Below are 26,605 nucleotides of genomic sequence, written 5' to 3'. Positions count from 1 at the left end.
ATGAGTCTTGAAATACCAATTTCAGCTCTTCGAACATCTCATATGCTCCGTGGCGTTCAAAACGTCTTTGAAGCCCCGATTCTAAGACGTAAAGCATGGTGCACTAAACTATCAAGTAGTCATCATAACGAGTTTGCCAAACGTTCATAATGTCTGCATCAGCTTCTGCAATAGGTCTGTCAGCTAGCGATGCATTAACAACATAATTCTTCTGTGCAGCAATTTGGATAATCCTCAGATCACGGACCCAATCCGCATCATTGCTACTATCATCTTTCAACTTAGTTTTCTGTAGGAACATATCAAAAATAAAACAGGGAGCTAAACGCGAGCTATTGATCTACAACATAGATATGAAAATACTATCAGGACTAAGTTCATGATAAATTAAGTTCAATTAATCATATTACTTAACAACACCCACCTAGATAGACATCCCTCGAGTCATCTAAATGATCACGTGATCCATATCAACTAAACCATGTCCGATCATCACGTGAGATGGAGTAGTTTTTAATGGTGAACATCTCTATGTTGATCATATCTACTATATGATTCACATTCGACCTTTCGGTCTCAGTGTTCCGAGGCCATATCTGCATATGCAAGGCTCGTCAAGTTTAACCCAAGTATTCCGCACGTGCAAAATTGTCTTGCACCCGTTGTATGTGAGCGTAGAGCTTATCACACCCGATGATCACGTGGTGACTCGACAAGACGAACTGTCGCAACGGTGCATACTCAGGGAGAACACTTATACCTTAAAATTTAGTGAGGGATCATCTTATAATGCTACCGCCGTACTAAGCAAAATAAGATGCATAAAAGATAAACATCACATGCAATCAAAATATGTGACATGATATGGCCATCATCATCTTGTGCCTTTGATCTCCATCTCCAAAGCACCGTCATGATCTCCATCTTCACCGGCTTGACACCTTGAAATCCATCGAAGCGCCGTGGTCGTCTCACCAACTATTGCTTCTACAACTATCGCCAACGCATAGTGATAAAGTAAAGCAATTACATGGCGTTTGCATTTCATACAATAAAGCGACAACCATAAGGCTCCTGCCAGTTGCCGATAACTTTTACAAAACATGATCATCTCATACAATAACGTATATCACATTATGTCTTGACCATATCACATCACAACACGCCCTGCAAAAACAAGTTAGACGTCCTCTACTTAGTTGTTGCAAGTATTACGTGGCTGCTACGGGCTTCTAGTAAGAACCGTTCTTATCTACGCATCAAAACCACAACGGTGATTTATCAAGTTTGCTGTTTTAACCTTCAACAAGGACCGGCCGCAGTCAAATTCGATTCAACTAAAGTTGGAGAAACAGTCACCCGCCAGCCACCTTTATGCAAAACTAGTTGCATTTCTGTCAGTGGAACCGGTCTCATAAACGTGGTCATGTAAGGTTAGTCCGGGCCGCTTCATCCAACAATACCGCCGAATCAAAATAAGACATTGGTGGTAAGCAGTGTGACGATCACCGCCCACAACTCTTTCTGTTCTACTCGTGCATATCACCTAGGCATAGACCTGGCTCTGATGCCACTGTTGGGTAACATAGCATGCAATTTCAAAAAAATTCCTACAATCACGCAAGTATCTAGGAGATGCATAGCAACGAGAGGGGGAGAGTGTGTCCACGTACCCTCGTAGACCGAAAGCGGAAGCGTTAGTTTAACACGATTAATGTAGTCGAACATCTTCATGATCCAACCGATCAAGTACCGAACGTACGGCACCTCCGATCCTTGGTAATGTGATGGTGATGTGATCCGCGCAGGGCTTTGCCTAAGCACTACGTGAATATGACCGGAGGAATAAACTGTGGCAGGAGACGCCGCACACGGCTTGGAAAAATTGGTGTGTCTCCAAGGGGTGCCCTGCCCACGTATATAAAGGAGGGAGAGGAGGAGGCCGACCACCAGGGGTGCGCCAAGAGAGGGGAGTCCTACTAGGACTCCAGTCCTAGTAGGATTCGACCCCCCTTTTTTTCCTTCTTCCGAAGGGGAAAGGGGGAAAGGAGAGGGAGTAGGAGAGGGAAAGGGGGGCGCCGCCCCCTTCCCTAATCCAGTTCGGCTTCCTCCCTTGTGGGGGGCATGTCAGCCCCTTGTGGGCTGGTTAGCCTCCCTCCTATGGCCCATATCTTTCCCCGGGGGGTTCCGGTAACCCCTCCGGTACTCCAGTATGTACCCGATACACTCCAGAACCTTCCGGTGTCCGAATACTACCTTCCAATATATAAATCTTTACCTCTCGACCATTTCGAGACTCCTCGTCATGTCCTGATCTCATCCGGGACTCCTAACAACCTTCGGTCACCAAAACACATAACTCATATAATACAAATCGTTATTGAACATTAAGCGTGCAGACCCTACGGGTTCGAGAACTATGTAGACATGACCGAGACACCTCTCCGGTCAATAACAAATAGCGGAACCTGGATGCTCATATTGGCTCCCACATATTCTACGAAGATCTTTATCGGTCTAACCGTTATGACAACATATGTTATTCCCTTTGTCATCGGTATGTTACTTGCCTGAGATTCGATCGTCGGTATCCTCATACCTAGTTCAATCTCGTTACCGGCAAGTCTCTTTACTCATTCCGTAATGCATCATCCCGTAACAAACTCATTAGTCACATTGCTTGCAAGGCTTATCATGATGTGCATTACCGAGAGGGCCCAGAGATACCTCTCCGATACTCGGAGTGACAAATCCTAATCTCGATCTATGCCAACCTAACAAACACCTTCAGAGATACCTGTAGAGCATCTTTATAATCACCCAGTTACGTTGTGATGTTTGATAGCACACAAGGTATTCCTCCGGTATCCGGGAGTTGCATAATCTCATAGTCAAAGGAATATGCATAAGTCATGAAGAAAGCAATGGCAATAAAACTTAACGATCATTATGCTAAGCTAACGGATGGGTCTTGTACATCACATCATTCTCCTAATGATGTGATCCCGTTCATCAAATTATAACATATGCCTATGGTTAGGAAACTTAACCATTTTTGATTAACGAGCTAGTCTAGTAGAGGCTTACTAGGGACACTGTGTTTTGTCTATGTATCCACACATGTATCAAGTTTCCGGTTAATACAATTCTAGCATGAATAATAAACATTTATCATGATATAAGGAAATATAAATAACAACTTTATCATTGCCTCTAGGGCATATTTCCTTCAATATTGTAATTTTGTTAGGGAAAATGATGGATTCCGATGCTTCTTTGGACGGGGAGTATGGACCAACGGATCTTGACCGAATCATCCAAGATAAGCTCTTCGATTCCTTCGATTCGGACGAAAAAGTGGACATGATTATGCTCATGAGCATCCAAGAGGAAATGGACCGCCTAGTGGAGCATTTCTCAACTTCAAGGGCTCAATCAAGGAAGAAGAGTGATCAACCGGGATATGGTGTCCGGAGCAAAGCTACTGTACAGGGAGTACTTTTCTCTAAAGCCTGCTTCCCCGGATGATCCATAGTTTTGTCACCGTTTTCGCATGCGGAAACCACTGTTCTTACGCATTGTGGAGGGAGTGGAGGCACACGACGACAACTTCAAGCTCACAAGGGATTGCGGCGGACAACTCTCTTTCTCTCCTAAGCAGAAGTGCGTGGCTGCTCTGAGGATGCTTGCACTTGGTACTGCTGCAGATGCCATTGGTGAGATGGTCAGGATGGGGGAGAACACGTGCTTGAAGACTACTGTCAAGTTCGCCGCGCCGTGGTGGAGGTGTTTGGACCTGAGTAGCTCTCAGAACCAAATGTGTAGGACACGGAGAAGTTGTTGGCTATTGGACAGGCAAGAGGGTTTCCAGGAATGCTCGGATAAATTGATTGCATGCATTGGCAATGGAAGAACTACCCCAAAGGTTTACGGGGAATGTATCAAGATCACACCAGAGAGGCCACCATCATACAAGAAGCGGTGACAGGACTTATGGATTTGGCATGCTTTCTTTGGAATGCCGGGTTCTTGCAACGACATCAACGTGCTTGAACGTCCTCTAGTGTTCAGGAGGCTTTGCAATGGGGAATCACCTCTGTGCAACCACACCATCAACGGCCGAGACTACAACATGGGATACTATCTTGCCGATGGTATCTACCCGCACTGGGCGACGTTTGTGAAGACCATATCGGAGCCGTGTGGCAGGAAATAGAGCCACTTTGCAACAACGCAGAAGCGGCTAGGAAGGATGTGGAGAGGGTATTTGGTGTGCTTCAAGCTCATTGAGGAATTGTGCGGAGTGCTGCAATGATGCGGGAATCAGAAACTTTGTGGTAGCTGATGACATGTTGTGTTGTTCTGTATAATATGATTGTCGAGGATGAGGGTGATGGTGTAGCCCAAACCCATGATTTCGAAGCGCCTAGAGAACAAGTTGAAATCCCGGAAGATTAAGATGCGGCTCAGCTGATAAACTTTCTGCGGATGCATCAGAATCTTCGAGATCAGCAGGTGCACACGCAACTACTCAATGATCTTGTAGAGCACATGTGGACCCATAATGACAACCAAGAAGCCAATGCTTGAGTTTGACACTTAAAATAAACTTTATGTAAACACTATCTATGCTTCGTACCAAAATTTGCTATTTATCTGCGACATTGACTTATATGATCGACGTGCATGTATTTGCATGGATTTGAGAGTTCAGATTTGAGATATATAGATGTCGAAACGGAAATACGAGCGCCTGTCCGGATGCGCCCGCGTCCGCGGGCGCGTCCACGGACGTATAGAGGTCGGATTTGCCAACTCCGGCTGTAGATGCTCAAATCTTCCAAAAACATTCTCTTGCCCCCCTGATTTTCACTTGGGTGGGGCCCATCCTCTCCCCTATTTCCAGTCACAAAACTCGTCAGCATTTACGTAATGTCCTTACGTAACTTTTCGTAAGTGTAGCATCGCTCATAGTTTATCCTCCTCCTCCTCCTCAGGTTTCTGCTGAGCAGCCTAAAAAACAGTACAAGATACAACAACTAGCAACAAACATCCCTGCAATAAAAAAATAAAAAAAATACTAGCAACAAACACAGAAGTGGTGTGATGAAATGATCACATGACTGCAAATACGAGGATCGGAAGCTCACAACCACCACAGGCACTGCAAAATAATGATCACAAAAAACAAATTGCAGCAGCAATGTAGATACATCATTTTCTTCCAGATTTGGACATACTCTAATAAACCATTATATTCGCTTTCATCAAAGTAAAGTATTGTTTGCGTTAAAACGTTCTTTTTAGACCGACTGATCTCACAGACTTTTAAGCCGCGTCCGTCGCTCTCCACATGGCATGTGGCCCACGTCTCCCTCTCCCGAAGCGTCACGGGCCATCCCATCTGGAGATCCGATACGGCGCGTACCGCGCCCGCGAGCGTCGTGGCGCGTACCACCCCCCCCCCCCCTCGCCCGCAGCTGTTTCTATGGGCCGGCCCATTTCGGGGTTTAACCCCAACCAGTTTTGGGAAGGTTCTAGAACCTTCCCTGAACCGGGTTTTTAAGTTTTTCTTTCGGTTTTTATTTCTATTTTTTTCTTTTTCTGTTTTCTTTTCATTTTTTCTTTACTTTTATGTTTTCATTTTTATTCTTGTTTTTCAATTTCCGAAAATCTATTAATTCACGATTTGTTTCTAATTTTTTTTGAATGATGAACATTTTTTCCAAAATCGTGGTTTTATTTTTACTAAATCGTTACTCTTAAATCATTTACATTTTTTTGAAACTGTGAACATTTTTTAGAAACTCACGAACATTTTTTTCAAAATCGTGAACATTTTTTTTAGAAATTTATGAACATTCTCTTAAGTCATGAACAAGTTTTCAAAATCATGAACATTTTTTTGACATAATGCAAATTTTAAAATTAAAGGCTACCTTTTCAAAATCATGAACATTTCTTTTCAAATTCGTGAATATTTATAGAATTGGTGAACATTTTTTGAATCGCGAACATTTTTTCCAAATTCGTGAACATTTTTTGAATTAGCGAACATTTGTTTGAATTTTTTAAATTATGAATATTTTTTAAGTTTGTGATTTTTTTTACTAATTCGTGAACAGTTTTTGAATTCCAGAGCATTTTTCTGTAATCATGATTTACTTATTTTGTGAACATTTTTCAATTTCACGAACATATTTTTTAAATCATGAACATTGTTTTAAATTCATGAACATTTTTTAAATTTGTGAACATTTTTTGCCAAATTCATGACAATTTTTGAATTACCGAGCATCTTTTTCGAAATCATGATTTTTTATGAAATCATGATTGTTTTATTTAAAATTACAACCTTTCTGAAATTTAGGACCTTGATATCCTGAATTATTAAAAAAAGAAAAAAAAAGAAAAAGGAAACATTCGCAACAAAAAAAACAGGCGGCGTCCCGGCCACACATAGGCCGGCCCAGAAGGGGAGCGGGGGTGCACTCGTGTTGCGCCCTATAGGCGCTCCCCTTCCTATCTCCCCTGATTTCTTTTCCTTACTCATCCCTCCATCTTATCTGTTTCACTCTCTCCCTCTCTTGTGGTTTTCTCGTTACAGGCGCCACCACCGTATAGCTGTGACTCACCATGCTTGGCGCTAGGCCGGTGGCAGCTGCTTCAAGCATGACACCACCGCAACCGCTACTGCTGCAGCCACTTTTGTCTCTCTTCCACCCTCGCTTCTCTCTTTCTCTAGATGCAAGAACACCACCAACGCAGCATCCAACAGGTGCCAACAGCTGCAACCGCGGATCTCGCCGGCAAAAGGTTGCTTCTATGCAACGCACGTGATGCTACTTCATGTGGATCTCGTGGTCGGCGCAGCTGCAATGCAACGGGCTCTGTTGCTACGACCCGGATCTTGTATTTTTCAGAGCGTGAAGATTTTAGCAACTACAGAAAAATAAATATCTAACAATAAATTAAAACAAAAGCTAATCATTGTAATTAATTTTATCCATGATTATTTAGCTAGTTTTTAGCGAATGAGCCATGGCTCTATATGAATGGGACACCAGCATCGCACTAAAACCCTCAGAGGCTGCACAATGGCGTCGGATGCGTCGCCACGACGATGAAGCTGGAGAACAAAAATGTGCGTCGAGGCCACACTGATGCCACACCACCCTTAGGTGGCCACCCTAACAACCAAATCCATCACCAACCTGTAAGGAGAATGCTGCATCGTGATTAGATTCAAACAACACTTATTCGCTGTCGCCGCCATTGACGAAGCCACACCACTACCCGGTTAAAGCCCTAGCTAATAAGACCTAAATGAAACCTACAACAAACATGAGAGCCCAAGCTACCCCCTTATTAGTTGATGGTGGCGAGGCCATCGGGAGGAGAGGGGTCACTGAAAGGGTCATCGTCATGGAGTCGAGTTCGCCTTTCTCTCTTCTCTCCGATATGAAAATAAGTCACAACTTCAATCGATTGATTAGTCAATTGATTATTTAACTACTTAACTATGATGTGTATTTGGGGCCATGACAGGGCAGTTGAGAGGAATGTTGAAGTCAAGAAAAATGCAATTTTGATGGTGCATGCAATGGAGGACGAGGTTGTTGCATTTGGGAGGAAGGTTCCGGTTGGGAGGAGAATGACCCGTTTGAGGAAAAAGTTTGCAACTAAGGAGAATGAACACAATTGAGAAGGAGAAAGCTGCAATTGAGAACGAGGATGCAGTTCAGAGAAAAATCGCATTTGAACAAAAATTAAGAATGTTTTAGTTGAGCAAAATGATACCATTAGGGATGCAAATTTGTGATCCTAGGGTATCCTTGACCTTCTTAGTTCAACCAATTAACTTCTTACGATTTAGTTCGTTCAGTTTATCTAAAGAGGATAAGAAAATACCTTAGAGGCTACCATTTATAGCCTTAGATAAAATTAAGACGGAGAGGGTTGCAGTTGAGAACAATGATACAATTACAAGAGAGGTCGTAGTCAACAAAAGAGGAAAAGGCTGAGTATGCAATCAAGATATGGAGGAGTCGGTCAAGAAGGACAAAGTTTGTGAAGGCAAAAGAGGCAAGAACGCGATTGAGAATGATACTACTTTACTGCAACATTTACTCGAAAATCTGACAAGCGTGCATACTTATTTACATTCTGCTCAATACCGCCACATTGAAAAGTAGTACATCAACTAATTTCCAAGTTATAACACGCGGAAAAGATGTGCTAAGTAATTAAATAATGCGGGCTTGACAAGTATGTTCCTCTGAAGTCGTCGACAAGTGGTTGCACATCGAATCTATCTTGTCAGTTGTGCGTCTTGACACGTTTGTTTGAATCACCCCCCACCCCTCGCTCTTTGTTATTTACATTCCAATTTTACTCTTTCTCACACCATTGATAGGTGGGTCCCACCTAGTTTTGAGAGAGAAGACTCGAGATACGTATGCGCGACCATAGTCCAGGACCATATTGAAGTCGTATTTGTAAGTATCAGGGCCGTATTGTAGGCTTGTAGCACTTTCTAAGTTTGGGGGCTATTTTGGACATCGGCACCAAGTTTTTTTTTTTTTTGCATCGAATCGGCACCAAGTTTAGGGAGGCAAATATGCATATTACTCTGCGCCACCAAGACGACGGAGCCAGAGAACAAAAATCTGCACTGAAGGCACGCTTGTGCCATACCACCCTCGCTTGACAACCCTAACTCTCATATTCATCACTGACCTCTAAGGAGATTGCCGCATCATGGTTGGATCTGGACCACACTTATTCGATGTCGTTGCCATTGTCGAAGCCACAACACTACCCGGCTAAACCCTAGCTAAATAACTAATTTCTGAGTTAAAACACGCACAACAGATGCGCTAAATAAATAAATAAATAACGCAGGCATGACACGTTTGTTCCCCTGAAGTCGTCGACAGGTGGTTGCACGTCGAATCTATCTTGTCAGGTGTTTTTTTAGGTAGTGCGTTTGACATTTTAACCCTGGAGTGTGTTTGGGCCAGTGCTTTGGACGTCGATGTTCCCTTGTAATGGACGCGCTCGTTTCCCACGCGGTAGAATAATATACCGATGCGAGCGCCCCATTTCTCCCCTGGCTTCCCCGCGGGACTGAACTGCGGGCTCTCGCTTCATCAACTATATAAACGAGCACAGACCATCATCTGACCACATAGAGACTTCTATCGGGAGTTGAAGTGTTTGTACGTACGCTCACAAATCTAGAGATACAGATACAGTGAGTGTGTAGCATTAGCATCCGTGTCGAGCGGCATGGCTTTCGCGCTCAAGGCGTCGTCGACGGCTCACGCGCTCAGCCACCCGACGCGGCGCGGTTCGTCGCCCGCTGTGTTGGTGGCCACGCGGGGCAGGCTTGTGGTCAGGGCCGCCGCTGCCGCGGCGCCGGCGCCGGCCTCGTCCGAACCCGCTGTGGTGCTCAGAGCGCCGCCGCGCGTCCCGGCGGCGTTCGTGCCCGTCGCCGACTGCTCCGTGGCACGGACCTTGACCAGGGTCAAGGAGCAGGGCAAGGTACGCGCGCGCACCCTTGTTAAGCATAATTTGCATTGCAGAACGTACGTAGGCGTACCGTAAGTAAGATCCTTGGTAATGTGAAGTCTTATATATATTATATTGCGCGCGCGTGTGCAGACGGCGTTCATCCCGTACATCACCGCCGGCGACCCCGACCTGGCGACCACCGCGGAGGCACTCAGGCTCCTGGACGCCTGTGGCGCCGACGTAATCGAGCAAGCCAGCTAGGCATGCCCTTCTCGGACTCCTAGGTCGACGGGCCGGTCATCCAGGCCTCTGCAGCACGGGCGCTGGCGTCCGGCACGACGATCGACGGCGTGTTGTCCATGCTCAAGGAGGTGACGCCGGAGCTGTCCTGCCCGGTGGTGCTCGTCTCGTACCTGGGCCCCATCGTGCGGCGGGGCGCGGCCAACTTCACCGCCGCTGTCAAACAGGCCGGTGTTTTTTGAAAAGGTAATTTATCAAGAACGTCGCCACAAATTAGTTTACAAGAGCTGTCCCGCTTATTAATACCCGTTCCACCAGGTCTTATAGTGTCCGATCTTCCTTATGCCGAGACATGTCCATTCAGAAATGAAGCCATCAAGAATAACCTAGAGCTTGTATGTGATCTGCTCCCTCTTCAACAATGTACCTGAAACAAAACAGAGCAGGATTTGTAGTGCCAGCCATTAACAGTTTTCTGATTGATATAATGTTTTCAGGTGCTACTTACAACACCAGCCACACCAGCAGAGAGAATGAAGAAAATCACTAGCGCTTCAGAAGGGTTTGTATACCTTGTAAGTGCCAAATGGATGAGTACATTTGTCCTAATTAATTGTTCCTTGCAACTTTACCTTTCTCATCTTAATTCTTTAATCCAATTATGCAGGTAAGTGTCAATGGAGTTACAGGTCCACGACCAAATGTGAACCCGCGTGTCAAAGATCTTCTTAAGGAGATTAAGCAGGTTCGAAGAAAAGATTATAAAAATAGTCTTGCTAAATCTCAGTCGACGTTATCTCTCAGTCGACTGCGACTTGGTTATGCCTCAGTCGACGTTATATCCGTGGGATCATACATTGAGATTCATGCAAAACTTTGTTTTTAGTTTTACCTTTTTCCTTTCTTACATGGTATGTCACTCGACTGAAACTTGGTTAAATCTCAGTTGACTGAAACCTAGCAACACCCTTATAAAAAACCACCCCCTCTGTCAACGAAGTTGCTAAAATTATCATCCTATATATGCTCCTGCGTGTCTACATATATGCTCAAATGGTTTCCCAATTGTCTGTAGGTCACTGACAAAGCAGTGATTGTTGGCTTTGGTATATCGACACCTGATCATGTTAGACAGGTAAGAATAAACCCTTTTGCCGGAGACGAAAAGTTTGCAGACATTAGTATTGTTTTTGTGTGAAGTTCAACAGCTAATTGAATTTTATAAGTTGGTGCAGATCGCTGAGTGGGGTGGTGATGGGGTGATCGTTGATAGTGCAATGGTGAAACAATTGGGTGAAGCGGCTTCTCCGACAGAAGGGTTGAAGAGGCTAGAGAACTTCGCGAGGAGCCTCAGGGATGCACTACAGTGATATGTAATACAAAAGCATAGTTTATTCCCTAGATCACCATTATATGTGAAAATAAAGGTAGTGAATGGTATTAGGTTCATTGTCAAGTATGAAAGGTAGAAACAATATACTTGCCTATTACTTTTATATGGCAAGAACACACTAGAGTTTGCTTTCTTTCACGGATTCCGCTCTAGAAGGGGAGAGGATTTGGGGCATGCGCTTGTAATTAGCTCAAAGGTGGGTTGCGGAATAAATATTCAGTAAGTTGGTGTGATCCTTTATTACCCATAAATGCAACCTCATTTATTTGCTTTTCAGTTGCTTTAATATTATGAATTTTAATCTTCTTCGTGTACAATATTCAATATGGACGATACACTAATCCTTGCAAGTAGCAAAGCTAGTGAGATTGACAACCTCACTAGAGGTGTTGGTACCAATTGAAAGCTTCTTAATTGAGCGCATGACTAATCATTGACTCGTAGGGGATTATGTGGATTTGATATCTTGATTCTCACTAAGTGAAACTTGACAAACCCTTGTGCTTGGGGACAACAAGATTTTGTTGGAACTTAATTATAAATAAAACATATGTAAATCTCTTGTACTTGGGTGGTTGGGTGATTCCGTGCAGCTCCCACTCGTTGTGCGCATGCTCCCGAAGCCGCAACTCCCTCTCCTGGCCCATAGACAAATCTCTGTGTTCGGATCACCCTGCACAGCTGGAGGAGGAGGAGGGACGACGGTTAGGGGTCTACAAGACATGTCCTAAGTAGCTTGAAGATCGATTCATGAAATCCTCCTCGGGATCAAGGGTGAAGGTTAGCCCAACCCCGTTGTGCTTGAGGGTGCAGATGTTGGTGCTTGTTGATGTCGATGAAGACCTATGGTGGATGGAGTTGGCATAATCTGGTGCTGCCAACATGAAGGTAGGTGGTGACATGGTGCGGCCGTCGCCACTCATCGACGAGGAATCAGTAAATGAAGGACGGGGCATGCGAGACTTGAGACACTCACAATCGCTCGCATCGATGAAAGGACGGCAAACTCAAGAGTGTAGTCACGCCAACGTGGGCGGTCTCACCATCGTTCCACCGCCGACATTGTCGAGTGCATGGTGTCGGTGTAGTTCTCGTAGTAGGAGGAGGGAGAGGGGTCACCGAATAAAGAGGGTGTAGATTCAGTGATTGGGAAGGCTATCAATGATGCCAACTGGTACTAGTTGCCTCATGCTCCCGAGTAGCTAGGGTGAGCTCTAGTCGGGCCAGCCGATCACGCTCAACTAGAGTGGCCAAATGCGTAGCCTCTAATTTTCTTCCTCGAGCGTGTCAGCGGCGATTGATCTGTTGTAGGCTACTCGGCCTTTCGGGTCGCCGCCTCCGCGGCCTTAGCTGTCGAAGCTACTGCACCGATGCCACCATCAGCAGCGTACCGAGTGGCTCCGCAACATGATCAAATAGAAGTGGCATGTCTGCCAGGTAAACCTGAGCCACAGGGGCACAATTTTGATATCTCTCCTTCCCCTCATACCTAGACTTCATGAGAGGGTACAATAAGTCAGAACGCAGCGTGCCAACCAGCTAGCTAGCAGGCTTGTTAGGACGGGACCTCTGGGAGCGCCTCCGACATCGGATAGGCGTCCGCCTAGATGGCCAGCATGAAACCACCACCTGCAGGCACAAGATGTCTGTGTCATTGACATAGAAATGCATATTCCCACCCGCTGGTAACGTGACGTCGGTCAGCGGAGCATCGGGATGCCATGCTGAGTCGTTGGCGCAGGAGCTGAGTGAACCAAAGAGGATAACCTGCTCCGGAACCAGTTCGCCGCCGATCGCCGATGAAGAAGAAACTATCTACATCATAGATTGATCGATGCTATGACCAGAGGTGGGCACCAACTGTCGTGGATAAAATCCTAACAATGAGTATAGGGGCCTGTATGGTGGAGCATAGAGACTATTAGGTGCAAATGGGCGTGCACACATGGACGTATACATGTTGATGCCCTGAGCGGCGGAGTTAATACTCTACTTCATGTGGTGTTCTCTCTTATGTATAGGATGATTACAAAATCGTTGTGAAATCTGAGCTACTAGCATATAGTAATGAGCATGCACACGACTGAAATCAGGGAACAAAGCAGACATGCATATGAGAAAAAGAGGAAAGTGTAAGGGGCGCGTGGCACCGCAGAGAATCCTCTCAGGCGATGGATTAGGCTGGTCACAGTTGGAGTGACAGGGCTATATTGGATTTGCATGTGGAAGTATATATGATTTGAAGATTTATCAACATAATGACTTTCCGACTTCCCGTTGTTTTTTTTTGTTGACAACTTTCCGACTTCCCGTTGTTTGCTCTACCTCGGACATTTCTTTGTATATGTCAAGTTATATCTATACGGAAGAAGTCTTCAGCAAAGAGAAAGAACTGGAGGGAGTTCAGATTTGAGAACGTAGGGCACTTTGTATCCACATCTGAATCGGTTCGAAACAGAGTGTCTTTTATGGGGTATGAGATACAGAGTGATTGGCAAAGCACCAGGATGACAAAGTTGCCAGGATATGCATGGAGTATTGCTTGTTATCTTTACCCTGATTTGATTAATTTGCTAGCATTAAATATATTCGGATGGTTTGTTGCTTCAATCTTGTACTTCCCCCGTCTAGAATTAACTGTTGCTTCATTTGAACGACAGTTAATTCTGGACGGTGATAGTAATAGTCTTGTATACAAAAGATGGGGAGCGGAAATAGAATCAAGTGTTTGGTTTTGCTTCTGCACACCCTCCCTAATCTATCATTCTTAAAAAGTTACTCCCCACTATTTCCTATTCTCTCATCATGCACACTATTCACATCAGCGATGTGCAAACTACATCATTTCCCTTTACATGTAGGCTATACACATCAGCAGCCACGTCAACAGTTCTGCACCCACCCAGTCATGAGACATGCATCATTCCACCGGGTATTAGACTATTAATTGCCTCTCCAGCCGGGTATTTAGTTGGGCGGAAGCACTGACGACTACCCCTCCCTCCGGCCTCTCTAACTTCTCCACAATCCAGCCCGATATAGTTTGGCCAGAGGAACTGACGATTACCTCTCCCTCCGGCCTCTCCATCTTCTCCATAATTGCCTCCGGTTGAATTTCCTGGTCCCATTCGTCTTCTGCCCCTTCCTCAAAGAGTCGTATTCTCCAATATAAAGCAAGTTTCAGCTGCCGAATCCACCCGCACTGATCAGTAGCACTGGCGATCGACAAGACCATAGAGCAGCCGCTCACTCACCGGATCGCCAGTGGATATCCGGTCAATCTCCCAGTAGGCAATCTCAGGACGCTGACAGGTCCGTCGCATGATACTCACCGTCTGGCCACACCGCGTCACTTGCCTCCGTCCTACCCGGTGACGCCGTCCCATCCTGGGCAACGTCGAGGCGTCCGATTCCAGCACGTTGCTTGCTACCGTGTTGAATTGATGGACGCCAGGAGTCTGTGTTGTACGTCCCAGCGGGGGCCAACACACTCGGAGTCGTCCACCCTCTTCTCCAAATCCAGCGCATGGCTTGCTGTCGTATTGATGGGAGCCGAGGAGTCCGCGCTGTACATCGCAGGAGAGGCCGGAGCGCGTGGAGTCGCCAGCCTTTTCTCCTACTCGCCATCCTACACTGCCGCCTCTACCCCAAGTGTCTTCAGCGTGAACGGCAAGCATGGGCACACAGGTGAGCTCCTCTTTTCAACAGATTATTTCCACTGTATTGCCTATTCTATTTGGCCCAGCTGCGTCTTCCTCAGCTAGCTACATCAGTTTCAATACAGGATAAAATTTGATTTGTTTAGTCTTTTGGACCTTACACTTTGATTGATTGGACTATACATATGTCAGGGTATGTGGATTCACAAGAGATGCGCTGTACGAATCGTAAAGTATGATTGTTCAGTGGTAAAAGTGATCGCTTTTGGTATTTCAAAAGGAAATAAAAAACCATGGTATATATGATGTGATTAAGGCTCCTAAGATTCTCTGGATTTTTTGTAGTTGCACGCCGAATAAAATATAACAATGCAATGGGTCACTATTCTGGATTATTCTTTTGTACCCAACTAGCAAAGTGGCCCGCTCGATGCGCAGGCTAGAATTTTAGAAAGTTCAATAATAAGAGCATATTATTTGATTTGTCTTCAAAAACTGAAACACAATGTGATGACCTTCGAAATTTAATATTTTTGCGAACATAGTTTTCTCTTAGGCATGTTTGTTCTTTTATTGATATATAGATATATGTGTTATCCATTTATCATTTACATGCTAATTATTCATACCGTACTAACATTTTTATTACCAGTCACATCACAAACATTATATTTGTGTTATTTTTCGTGCATTTTATCATGTTAATTTTTTATTTTCCTTTATTAGATAATAATTTAATATTTCTCATTATCTTTGTGTAATCATATGTAAGTTTGCTATAGATGTGTTCCTGCAAAAATAATTGCTATCGATGTGCCAAATTATCATATTAATTGTAATTTAATGATTTTTACTATAAGTGTTTTTCAGTTTTGTATATAAAGTTAGAGTGTATCTAAATATTATACATATCCATCAAAATTGTCGTGTTAGATTTTTTATTTGACGTGCAGTAAGCAGAAGCAATGTTAGCTTGGCTAGATTCCGGTGTATATGTAAAAGGACGGCAACAACAAAGGGATGACACAAGGGAGAGAACTATGGTATGACGGTGAAGACACATGGTCAGCCAGAGGAGAGGCTCGGTCGATCTCACTGGTGGCCCAACCGCCCCGGCAAGCTGCCGCAAAACCATAGGGACGATGGATGGCCGGCGCAGGGGATATGGAAGAGACATTGGTGTGTTATTTTTATCCTTGGTGCTACGGCTTGTTTTGGGCATTTTTTCGACTGGGCATACTATTCAATCTAAATGTGGCGCTGGATAGGATTTTTGACATTGGTTGTTCTAGATTTATTAATGGGAATTATCTTTAGAAATTAATGGTTAGATGTTCGGATTTTGTAAAGTATTTTTATTTTTTGGGGGGCCCTCAATGTTCTCTTAATATATATCGTACTCAGACATACAAAAGATTAAGTTGATTATTGCTTGAGGTTTAATGGGAGCATACATATGTTGGATGCACTAAAAGGTTTGCAAATTTAGATGATCCACAACATACCTGGGGTATGGATCATCGCTACTTCTGATGGGAGAAAGTATGTAAGAATTATTTCTCAAACTTGTTTGGCGCATAGATGATACTAACATAAATATATGCATGGATGATTGATCGATCCGTCCATGGATGTAACATGACATGTGTGGCCTAGAATATAGAATGGGTAAGAGTCAAAGACCGACCCATTATATTGCAATGGTGGATAAATTTACCAATTAGCTCTTGGTTTGGCCGCTTCGCTGCACATTGTTGGAAGAGACGCTGGAACGCTCGATAGGGAATATATTCGGAGGAACTATAGCGTAACAACATGACCATCGAACTTGATCAAATTACTGCAATTTTTTTCATGTGTCCATATATCTAAGTAAGAATACATGGCATTAGTCCAAAATAGGGCAGCACACTTGTAAGTGCATCTAGTGCCCCTTAGTGATTTTGGTGTATTGAAGACTTAAAGGTTAAGGGACTAATGCGTTTGTGAGTGTACACAGATCTATAAGTCTATGAGGAGTTTGATAATTACAGAGAAAGTCGACCCCTATAAATGAAGTTCTTCGACTGAAGACTTTGGATTTCTGAAGACTTTCTGAAGACTTTGAAAGTGAAGAAATTGGTGTGACCTTGAAGACTTGGTATTCATTTGAGGAACATGAAGCGTGAAGACTTTTGTTTTCGTAGTTTCATTTTCTCTTTCTTGAGTCATAGGAAACACCGTACTGTTAAAGGGGGTCGAGGAAATACTAAGGAAAAATTTCCATGTGATGCTCAACTCAAAATCCTACACCTATCAATCCCTTCGAGTGAAGCCATTGGAAATCTCATACAGTTCAGTCATATTCTTCAGTGACAGAGACGAAGTCCTTATGGTCTCTGAGGAATTTTTTCTGACTGAGGAGTTAGGAATTCGCCAGTGCGGATTGCCTACACAGTGAGGAACATGATAGCCCTGAGGAATTTGAACCTCAAATTTCCGACCGTTGCTGTGCTATGCGCCAGCTGTCCCAAAATATCTACCCACCTAACGGTCATATCATTGAAGGGCATTTATGTCTTATCATGCGGGCTGCTCCCTAGGCTATAAATAGCCGCCCCCTACAACCACTAGCTGGTTGGCTGCTCCGAGAGAAACTGGCACTTGTCATTTGAGAGCATCCCATCCTCCGAGGACTTTGAGTGAAAATCACCAAGTGAGGAAAAACCCCAAACCCAAACACCTACAAACCCAAAGTGATTGAGCATCACTGAAGAGATTGATCCTGCGTGGATCCGACGCTTGTTACCTTTGAAGACTGTGCTTCTTCCAGACGGTTAGGCGTCATGGTCTAGAGCATCCAAGAGGAAATTGTGGATCGCCGAGTGACCGAGTTTGTGAAGGTTCGGAAGTCACCTGAAGACTTACCACGAGTGATTGGGCGAGGTCTGTGTGACCTTAGCTCAAGAAGAATACGGTGAGGACTAGGTGTCCTGGACTGTGTGTTCAGGACTGGGTGTCCGGGACTGGGTGTCCTCAGGTTTAAATACCTAGCCGCTCCAACCAGACGTACAACTGAGACAGCAGTTGGAACTGGTCTACCAAATCATTGTCTTCACCAAGCCAACTGGTTCTATTTCCTCAACCCTTTCATTTCCTCATTCATCTGTTGTGCAATTGTTCATATCTGTGTTTGAAGACTTTGACTGAAGACTATCTCAATTTCCTCAGTCTGTTTGTCTTCATCCTGTGTTATCCTGTGTTTACGCTTTCTGTACTTTGAGCTTGTTTTCATTTCATCATGATGACTATGCTTGTGTTCTGCTATGCATACTTTTGAGTACTTATTCCGCTGCAAGTAGTTCTTCGCTAAGGAATTTCCTCACCCACAAATTCCTCAGTGAAGAATTTATAAAAATCGCCTATTCACCCCCTCTAGTCGATATAACGCACTTTCAATTGGTATCAGAGCAAGGTACTCCCTTGTTCTGTGTGATTTTGGTTTAACCGCCTGGAGTTTTAGTTATGTCGACTGCAGGTATGAAGAAAGTGCCATGCCCCATCTTTGACGGTCATGATTATCCCAAGTGGAAGGCCATGATGAGGAAGCGCCTCATGGCAATGAACAGCGAGCTGTGGACCGTCACTGAGATTGGTCTTACCGATCTATGCAAGATGGCGGACACTGATGATATTCGCAAGTACACCCGACTTGACATCATGGCGAAGGATATCATCTGTTCCTGCCTATCCAGAGATGAATTCAGGCGCATTATGCATCTTTGCAATGCGAAGCTTATCTGGGACCGAATCTCTGCCGTCTATGAAGGTCATCGAACTTGCCATGATCCCTGGTTTGAGGATTTCAAGGAATCACTCAAAACGATGACTTTCAAACCTGAACCATCATCTTCTGCACCATGCCTCATGGCAAAAGGTGCCAAGGTAACCGAATGTTCCTCATCCGAGTCTAGTGATGATGAATCTGATGATGATTTTGGACCTAGCTATACCAAGCTTGTTTGTATTGCCACTAAACAACAAAAGGCCTTGGAAAAGGTTCAAAACATGTTAGATAAAAGTGATGATATGTTGGGTGAAGAAATGGATCGCACTAAAACCTTGACTGAAAATCTTCAGAGACTTCAGACTAGGTTTGACAACCTTCAAGGTATACTCTCTTATCTGATCATGAGAAGCTTTCTTATGAATTTCTTCAAAGAAAGCAAGATCTAGAGGAGCTAAAAGTGAGTTATGAAGATCTTCAGAAGGAGCGCGATTCATTACTTGCTCAACAAATCAGCGCTGCTCAGGAAGAATTTGTTCCTCCATGTTTGAAATGCATTGAACGTGAATCTGCTAATTCTTCACCTGAATGTTCAAATGCTTCAAATGCTACAAATTCTCCAACTGTCTCTGCTATCACTAATTCCTCATCTGAGGACATTGCTAGTATCACTGACGATGCAGGGCTGAAGGAATTGTACATGACAGGCATGTACAAAAGCCTCAAAGGGCATCAGACTCTTTGTGATGTGCTTAAAAAGCAGTTCCTCAACAAGAACCCTAGGAAAGAGGGTATTGCCTTTGAGAGGAAACTCAATGCTGACGGTACATATTGGAAGCCTGAGCAGTACCCCAAAACCTCATGGGTTGCTGCAAAGGGACCTCTAGTTGATCCATCTAATTTATCTGGCTTTACATTTGAATCTTCTCATTCTTCTGATGAGTCATTTGACTCCAACTATAAACTGTTCAAAAATCAGAATGGTGAAGTATTTGCTAAATATGTTGGCACTAACTGTAGGAACGGTTCTCTTATGAAGAAAATCCGGGTTCCCAAAAGATGCCTTGAAAGTCTTCAGGTGAATGTCCTCATGACACCACCTGTGAGGAATAGGAACCCCAGATCAAATTCTTCATACGAACCAAATTCTTCATATGGATCCAAGTCCTCATACAGACCAAATTCCTCACATGGATCAAATTCCTCAAGAGGATCAAAGTCCTCATATGAACATCATCGTGCTAACAACTCTGTTTCACAGGGAAGAGCCAAGGGCTATGAATATGAGCATTATTCTTCTAATCATTATGTTCATAAGTCCTCGAAGAATTTCTCTGCTTATTCATATGCTTACCCTAACTCCTCTTATGTGGAAAGAAATGGATTGGCTTCTATGCCACCTTTCTCGTATGGAGCTCGCAGAGTGATGAACTCTTTGCCACCCCTTCAGATGTGGGTGGTGAAGAAAAAGAACTAATCTCTTATGCAGGGTTAGGTCTCCAGACGTGCGTGAATGTCTGAAGAATTTGCTGGAGACCTGGAAAGTGCCTGAAAGGACGCAGGCTAATCATGAAGACATGAACTTTCATTTCTCACGTCCTCATACAGCTTTATCTGTTCTATTGCTTGATGAAATTGATCTGATGAATTGATGTCATATTCTTCACTGATGAAGTATATGAAGTTCGTAAGCTGCACTAATTCATCTGCAGGATGATCAACCCAAAGCCACTGAGTGGGTCCTCGATAGTGGATGTACAAATCACATGACTGGTGACAAGAATCTATTGATTGATGCTCCCTTGTCACCATCGCATCTGAAGCATATCATCTTCACTGACAAAGGCAAAAGTCAGGTATTGGGTCTAGGTAAGGTTGCGATCACAAAGGATCGACACATGGACAAAGTCATGCTTGTCGAGTCCTTAGGATACAACCTCATGTCTGTCTCAATGCTTTGTGATCTTGATATGGTAGTTTTCTTTGGCAAGTATCGTTGTGTTGTGGTTATGGAAGCTGACAATTCCAATGTCTTCGAAGGCTTTAGGAGAGGAGACTTGTATATTGTTGATTTCTCTACAGGACCGCAACCAGCCGTGTGCCTACTTGCAAAAGCTTCAGAAGGATGGCTATGGCATCGACGACTTGGTTATGCAGGCATGAGGAATTTGCACACGCTTGCGAAGAAGAAGCATGTCATTGGCATTGAGAATGTCAAATTCCTCAAGGATCACCTATGTGGAGCTTGTGAAGCTGGAAAGATGACCAAGGCTAAGCATCCAGCGAAGACTATCATGACCACTACTCGACCATTCGAATTGCTTCACATGGACCTCTTTGGTCCTAACCATTACTCAGCTGTCACAAATGACGCATCTCTCTATGGGCTGGTTATTATTGATGATTACTCTCATTACACATGGGTACACATTGTTACTTACAAACATGAAGTGCAGGAAGTCTTCAAACGATTTTCCTCGAGGGCTTCAACCAACTTTGGTGTGAAGATAAAGCACATCAGAAGTGACAATGGAACTGAGTTCAAGAATTCTGGTCTTGATGACTATCTTGATGAACTTGGTATTACTCATGAGTTATCTGCTCCTTACACTCCTCAGCAAAATGGCGTCGTGGAGCGCAAGAACAGAACTCTTGTTGAGATGGCTCGCACTATGCTTGATGAGTACAAGACGCCTCATCACTTCTGGATTGAGGCAATTTATACTGCGTGCCACATCATCAACAGGGTATATCTTCACAAATTCTTCAAGAAGACTGCCTATGAACTCCTCACTAACAAGAAACCCAATGTGAGTTATTTCGAAGTCTTTGGTGCAAAATGTTGGATTAGAGATCCTCATCACAATGCTAAATTTGCACCGAAAGCACATGAAGGTTTTATGCTTGGTTACGGAAAGGACTCGCACACCTACAGAGTCTTCAACACCGTTCTTCACAAGGTTGTGGAAACTGTAGATGTGCGGTTCGATAAAACTAATGGCTCGCAAAGAGAGCACCTACCCTCTGTGATAGATGAACCAGCACCTGAGGAAACTATCAAGTTCAAGGCTACTGAGGATGTCATTCCTACCGAAGAATCTGCTGAAGAATTCATTCCAGAACGTGAAGAACGTCGAGCTAATGCACCTGAAGAAATTGCTGAAGAAAATGGTGCTGAAGAAAATGCTGATCAAATTCCTCGACGACAACCTACTCATCCTCGCGTTGCAAAAGAAGTGCAAGTTGAGAAGATCATCGATGACATTGAAGCATCAGGTCCTCTCACACGCTCAAAAGCTTCACATTTATCTAACTTTTGTGGGCACTATGCTTTTGTCTCTATCTCAGAGCCCACTAAGGTAGATGAAGCATTTCTGGAGCCTGAGTGGATTCAGGCCATGCAAGAAGAATTACATCAGTTCGAGCTCAACAACGTTTGGGAACTGGCCAATCGTCCAGATCCTCGCAAACACAATATCATTGGCACAAAGTGGATCTACCGCAACAAGCAAGATGAAAATGGCCTTGTGGTGAGGAATAAGGCACGGCTAGTAGCTCAAGGCTACACACAGGTTGAAGGAATTGATTTCGATGAAACTTTTACACCTGTTGCTAGACTTGAAGCTATTCGCATATTACTTGCTTATGCTAACCATCATGATATCACTTTATATCAAATGGATGTGAAAAGTGCATTCCTCAATGGTAAGCTTGAGGAAGAAGTATATGTTGCTCAACCCCTAGGTTTTGAAAATCCTAAGCATCCTGACAAAGTCTTCAGACTAAATAAGGCCCTCTATGGCCTCAAGCAGGCTCCTCGAGCGTGGTATGATACTTTGAAGGAATTCCTCATGAAGAAAGGTTTCAAACGCAGTTCACTCGACCCTACTCTTTTCACTAAATCATATGATGAAGAATTGTTTGTATGCCAAATATATGTTGATGACATCATCTCTGGCTGTACTGACCAACGTTATAGTGATGAATTTGCCTATATGATGAGTGAAGAATATCAATTGTCTATGATGGGAGAGTTGAAATTCTTCTTAGGTCTTCAAATTTGTCAACGACACAATGGCATATTCATATCTCAGGAGAAATACCTCAAGGATGTACTGAGGAAATTCGGCATGCAAGATTGCAAAGGCGTCAAAATTCCTATGCCCACAAATGGCCATCTGTGCACTGATGAAAATGGTATTGACTTCGATCAAAAGGTATACCGCTCCATGATTGGTTCTTTATTGTACTTATGTGCATCTAGGCCAGATATTATGCTTAGTGTTTGCATGTGTGCCCGATTTCAAGCTACACCGAAGGAATCACACCATAAGGCTGTGAAGCATATTCTTCGATATCTAGCTCACACACCAACACTAGGATTATGGTACCCCAAGGGCTCGGCTTTTAATCTCGTTGGATATTCTGACTCTGACTATGCTGGTGATCGTGTGGATCGCAAGTCAACATTTGGTACATGTCATTTCCTCGGACGATCTATGGTCTGTTGGTCCTCGAAGAAACAGAACTGCGTATCACTGTCTACTGCTGAAGCTGGGTACATTGTTGCTGGTTCTTGCTGTGCTCAATTGCTGTGGATGAAGCAAACTCTCAAGGACTACGGCGTCAACGTGAAGAATGTGCCTCTCTTCTATGACAATGAGAGTGCCATCAAGATTGCTCACAACCCAGTTCAGCACTCGAAGACAAAGCACATTCAGATTCGTCATCATTTTCTTCGCGATCATGTGTTGAAGGGCGACATTTCTATTGAGCATGTGAAGACTGAAGAACAGCTAGCCGATATCTTCACAAAGCCCTTGGATGAGAAGAGATTTAGCAAGTTGCGGTGTGAGCTAAATATCTTAGAATCTTCGAATGTTCTTTGAAAAGGACACTCATCCTAACACTTATGCAAAATTGATGACTTAGATGTGCAACACATGAAGAAACGTTTTTCTTCAATCAATGAAGAATAACACTCTAAGTGTGAAGAAATTAATGAAGAATTTGATTCTCAGAACCCTACGACAATTGTACGCGGTGTCTGAAATCATCATTCTTATACGGTGGGTCACGCCACCCCAAAAGTTGAAAATCTTCAATTTGAGTTTTTTCCTCAGTTTTGAAATTCCTCAGTTGTTCATATTCTTCAACTTTGCAAAATCTTCACTGTTTCCGTCGTTTCTCTTCATTGGCTATATATATATATATATATGAGTTTATGTCCTCTACAGCATTCACTCATGGCTAATTCTTCAAGTTGGTTTTTCTGCTAAGTGAATGTGATCGGCCCCTTCCCCCTCTATGCTATACTCAACCCAATCTATTCACAAATTCTTCATATGCGTTCTACTTGAAACTCGTTCAAAATCTTCACTGTGTCCTTGTCAGCTGAAGAATTTGTGAACGAAACTTTTAACTTATCTTATCCAAATTTTCGGCTTTGCCGCTCAAACCGTTCCGCTTCCCATGATATATTTATCTATTCACCCACGATCTAACACGATCTCCACTTCTCAGTACGTGGGTGACACATGTCATGCGAATGAGAAGGGTCAGGGGCACGTTCGTCCAATTTCTTTGGGCGAACCATTTTTCACCGTGGCTATAAATACCCCCTCTCCCCTTCCTCACTTCTTTTACTCCGCTCGACCTCTCTCCAGCTCGAGCTTCTCAAACCCTAGCGCCGCCGCTACATCATCGTTGCCGGTGAGGAAGAGCTTCACTGCCTCGACCTCGTCGCCGCCGTACTCACGCCGGCCGCGGAAATCTTCACTCCGCCGCCGCCGTAGCTGTCTTCCTCCGCCAAGTTAGGGCGTGGAAGATCTGCACAGACGAGCTTCACTTCTCTACATCCCAGTTCGTCGTGTTCTTCGTTCGGGGTAATTAAAAGATACTTTTACTGCCCACTTTGATTCAAATGTTTACTACAAAATCTTCAAAGGTGTTTTAATTCAAATCCTCACACACTAAACACCTCACATGTCATCTGCTCTTGATTCGTTTCTCTAAGCATCACTTTTCTTCAAGATTAGTCAATTGTGTGGATCTCCGATCTATACAACTCTGGAACCTAAGACAAAGAACGCTTAGTGAAATTCTTCAAGACTCATCTGGTCAAATTCCTCAAACTTGTTCTTATTGAAAAACCTTCTGAGAACGCATATGACCTCTCCAAAATTCCTCGCAACTATACTCTGTTCACAGGTACTCATGTCCGCTGCTGAATCACTAGGTTCTTATCTACTTAACTCATTTGCAGCGTTCCTTGAAGAAAAGTTGCATACTTCTTCAGAGAGTTCAATTGTTCAAATTCCTCAACTAAAGAAAATGGCTAATGAAAAGAGGCCACAGAAAGGAGGAAAGAAGCCTGAGGTCAATACTGCCTTTGAAATCACTGAGGACATTTATGCTGGGTACTGCACACCCCCTGAGGAAGATAAAAATCAGCGTAAGGTGCGCATTCAAAGGATAGGAAGGAGATGGGCAAAAGAGTGGAGGGAGTACAGGTATGTGACTCCAAAATACATGAAGAAATTCGCTGTTACTCCTCCATGCTCATGTAACACCCTGGGAATCATGCTACAGTAACTCCCTGTGATTAAACTAATCATGTTGCTAAACAGGGCTTGGTCACATTTGAATCACCTTCCTTTTCAAACTCCTAGTTCAAACTTCAAATATAATTAAAGTGAAAAATAAAAGTTTTCAAAAACTCAAACAAAAATGTTCAGTGGGTGCCAAATATTACACTGGTAATTATGGTGGAGAAAACACATTTTTATAAAATACCTAAATACTTTTAAATGAAATAAAACAGAAAAGGAAATAAGCAAATAAAAAGAAAACAGAAAACAGAAACAGAGCAGGAAAAAAAAAGGAGCAGGCCTTCCCCCCCCCACTGGACCCGTGGCCCATCTGCACCGAACCCCCCCCCCCCCCGGCTCAAACTGGGCCGCACCCCCGCACCCCCCGACCCCGGCCCAGCCCACCTCTCCTCCCTCGCCCCCTTCCCTGTTCCCCCGACCGGGTCGGAACAGGGGCGCGCGCTCCCGCCCGACCACCTCGCCGGCACCGACGCCGGAGAGGATAAGGGCGCCAGCGGCCCCCGCCCCCTCGGGCCTCTCTCCCACTCACCCCGCTCACTCCCTCGGCCTCTGCGCCTCTCCCCCGCCAGATCCACCTCTCTCTCCCCTTCGATCTCCTCTGCCCGCGCGTGCTCGCCGCCGTTCACCGTCGAACTCGCGGCCACCGTGCCCCGATCGCCCCGACGACGTGCCCGAACGACTTCCCGCCGTCGACTACGTCGACTACGCCCTCGGGAACGAGTCGAGCGCCTCTGCACCGGCCTCCCCGAGCTCGTCTTCAACCTTCGGCCGCCGTCGTTCGTCGCCGATTCCGGCTACCCCGCGCCCTCCCCGAGCTCACTGCCACTCCCTACAGCCTCGCAGTGAGCCTCTCCTTCTCCTCCCCCTCTCCGTTAGCTCGCTCGCACTCCGTAGCTGCTCCCCCACGCGCGCCCGAACGCCACACCGCGGAGCTCGCCGCCGGCGTGTCTCCGGTGACCAAATGGTCACGGCCGTAGGCCCGCTAGCCCGACCGCACCGTGCCGCGCCCGCCTAGGTAGTTAGTTCGGCCGTTCGCGCGCTCTAACGCAGCTTCCGTCGGGCACCCGTAGCACCTCGCCGCCGGCGAGCTCGTAGCGGTCGTCCCCGGCCGTTTCAGCCCCTCCGACCACCGCCGTTGGACGCGCGACGTCGAGCCGCGTCGAACGCGCCCAGCCCCGCCCCCGCAAACCCACTGTGGGTGAAACCCGCGCCCCTCCCGCGCGCGCCGCCGTGCGTTTTGGTCGCCGGCGTTGCTCCGGCGCCGGCCGCCGACGTGGCAGGCCTGGGGCCACCCCAGTGCCCCTGCCAGTGGCCCCCACGGGCCCCAGTTGACTGGGTTGACCCAGTCAACTGCTGACTGGGCAGGCCCAGTCACTGACATGCGGGCCCCGCCGCAAAAATAAAAAAAAGAGAAAATGTT

The 26,605-nt window shown here is 44.9% G+C and overlaps 1 pseudogene; it reads left to right on the top strand.

Moving 5' to 3' along the window:
• The first annotated feature begins 9,291 nt into the window (after positions 1–9,291).
• Positions 9,292–11,529, top strand: LOC109758456 (tryptophan synthase alpha chain-like; annotated as a pseudogene).
• The last annotated feature ends 15,076 nt before the right edge of the window (positions 11,530–26,605 follow it).

This window comes from Aegilops tauschii, chromosome 5 (genome assembly GCF_002575655.3).
Source record: "Aegilops tauschii subsp. strangulata cultivar AL8/78 chromosome 5, Aet v6.0, whole genome shotgun sequence".
Classification (NCBI taxonomy): domain Eukaryota; kingdom Viridiplantae; phylum Streptophyta; class Magnoliopsida; order Poales; family Poaceae; genus Aegilops; species Aegilops tauschii.
The sequence above is the reverse complement of the archived record's forward strand: the minus strand, read 5'-3'. Positions and strand labels throughout refer to the sequence as shown.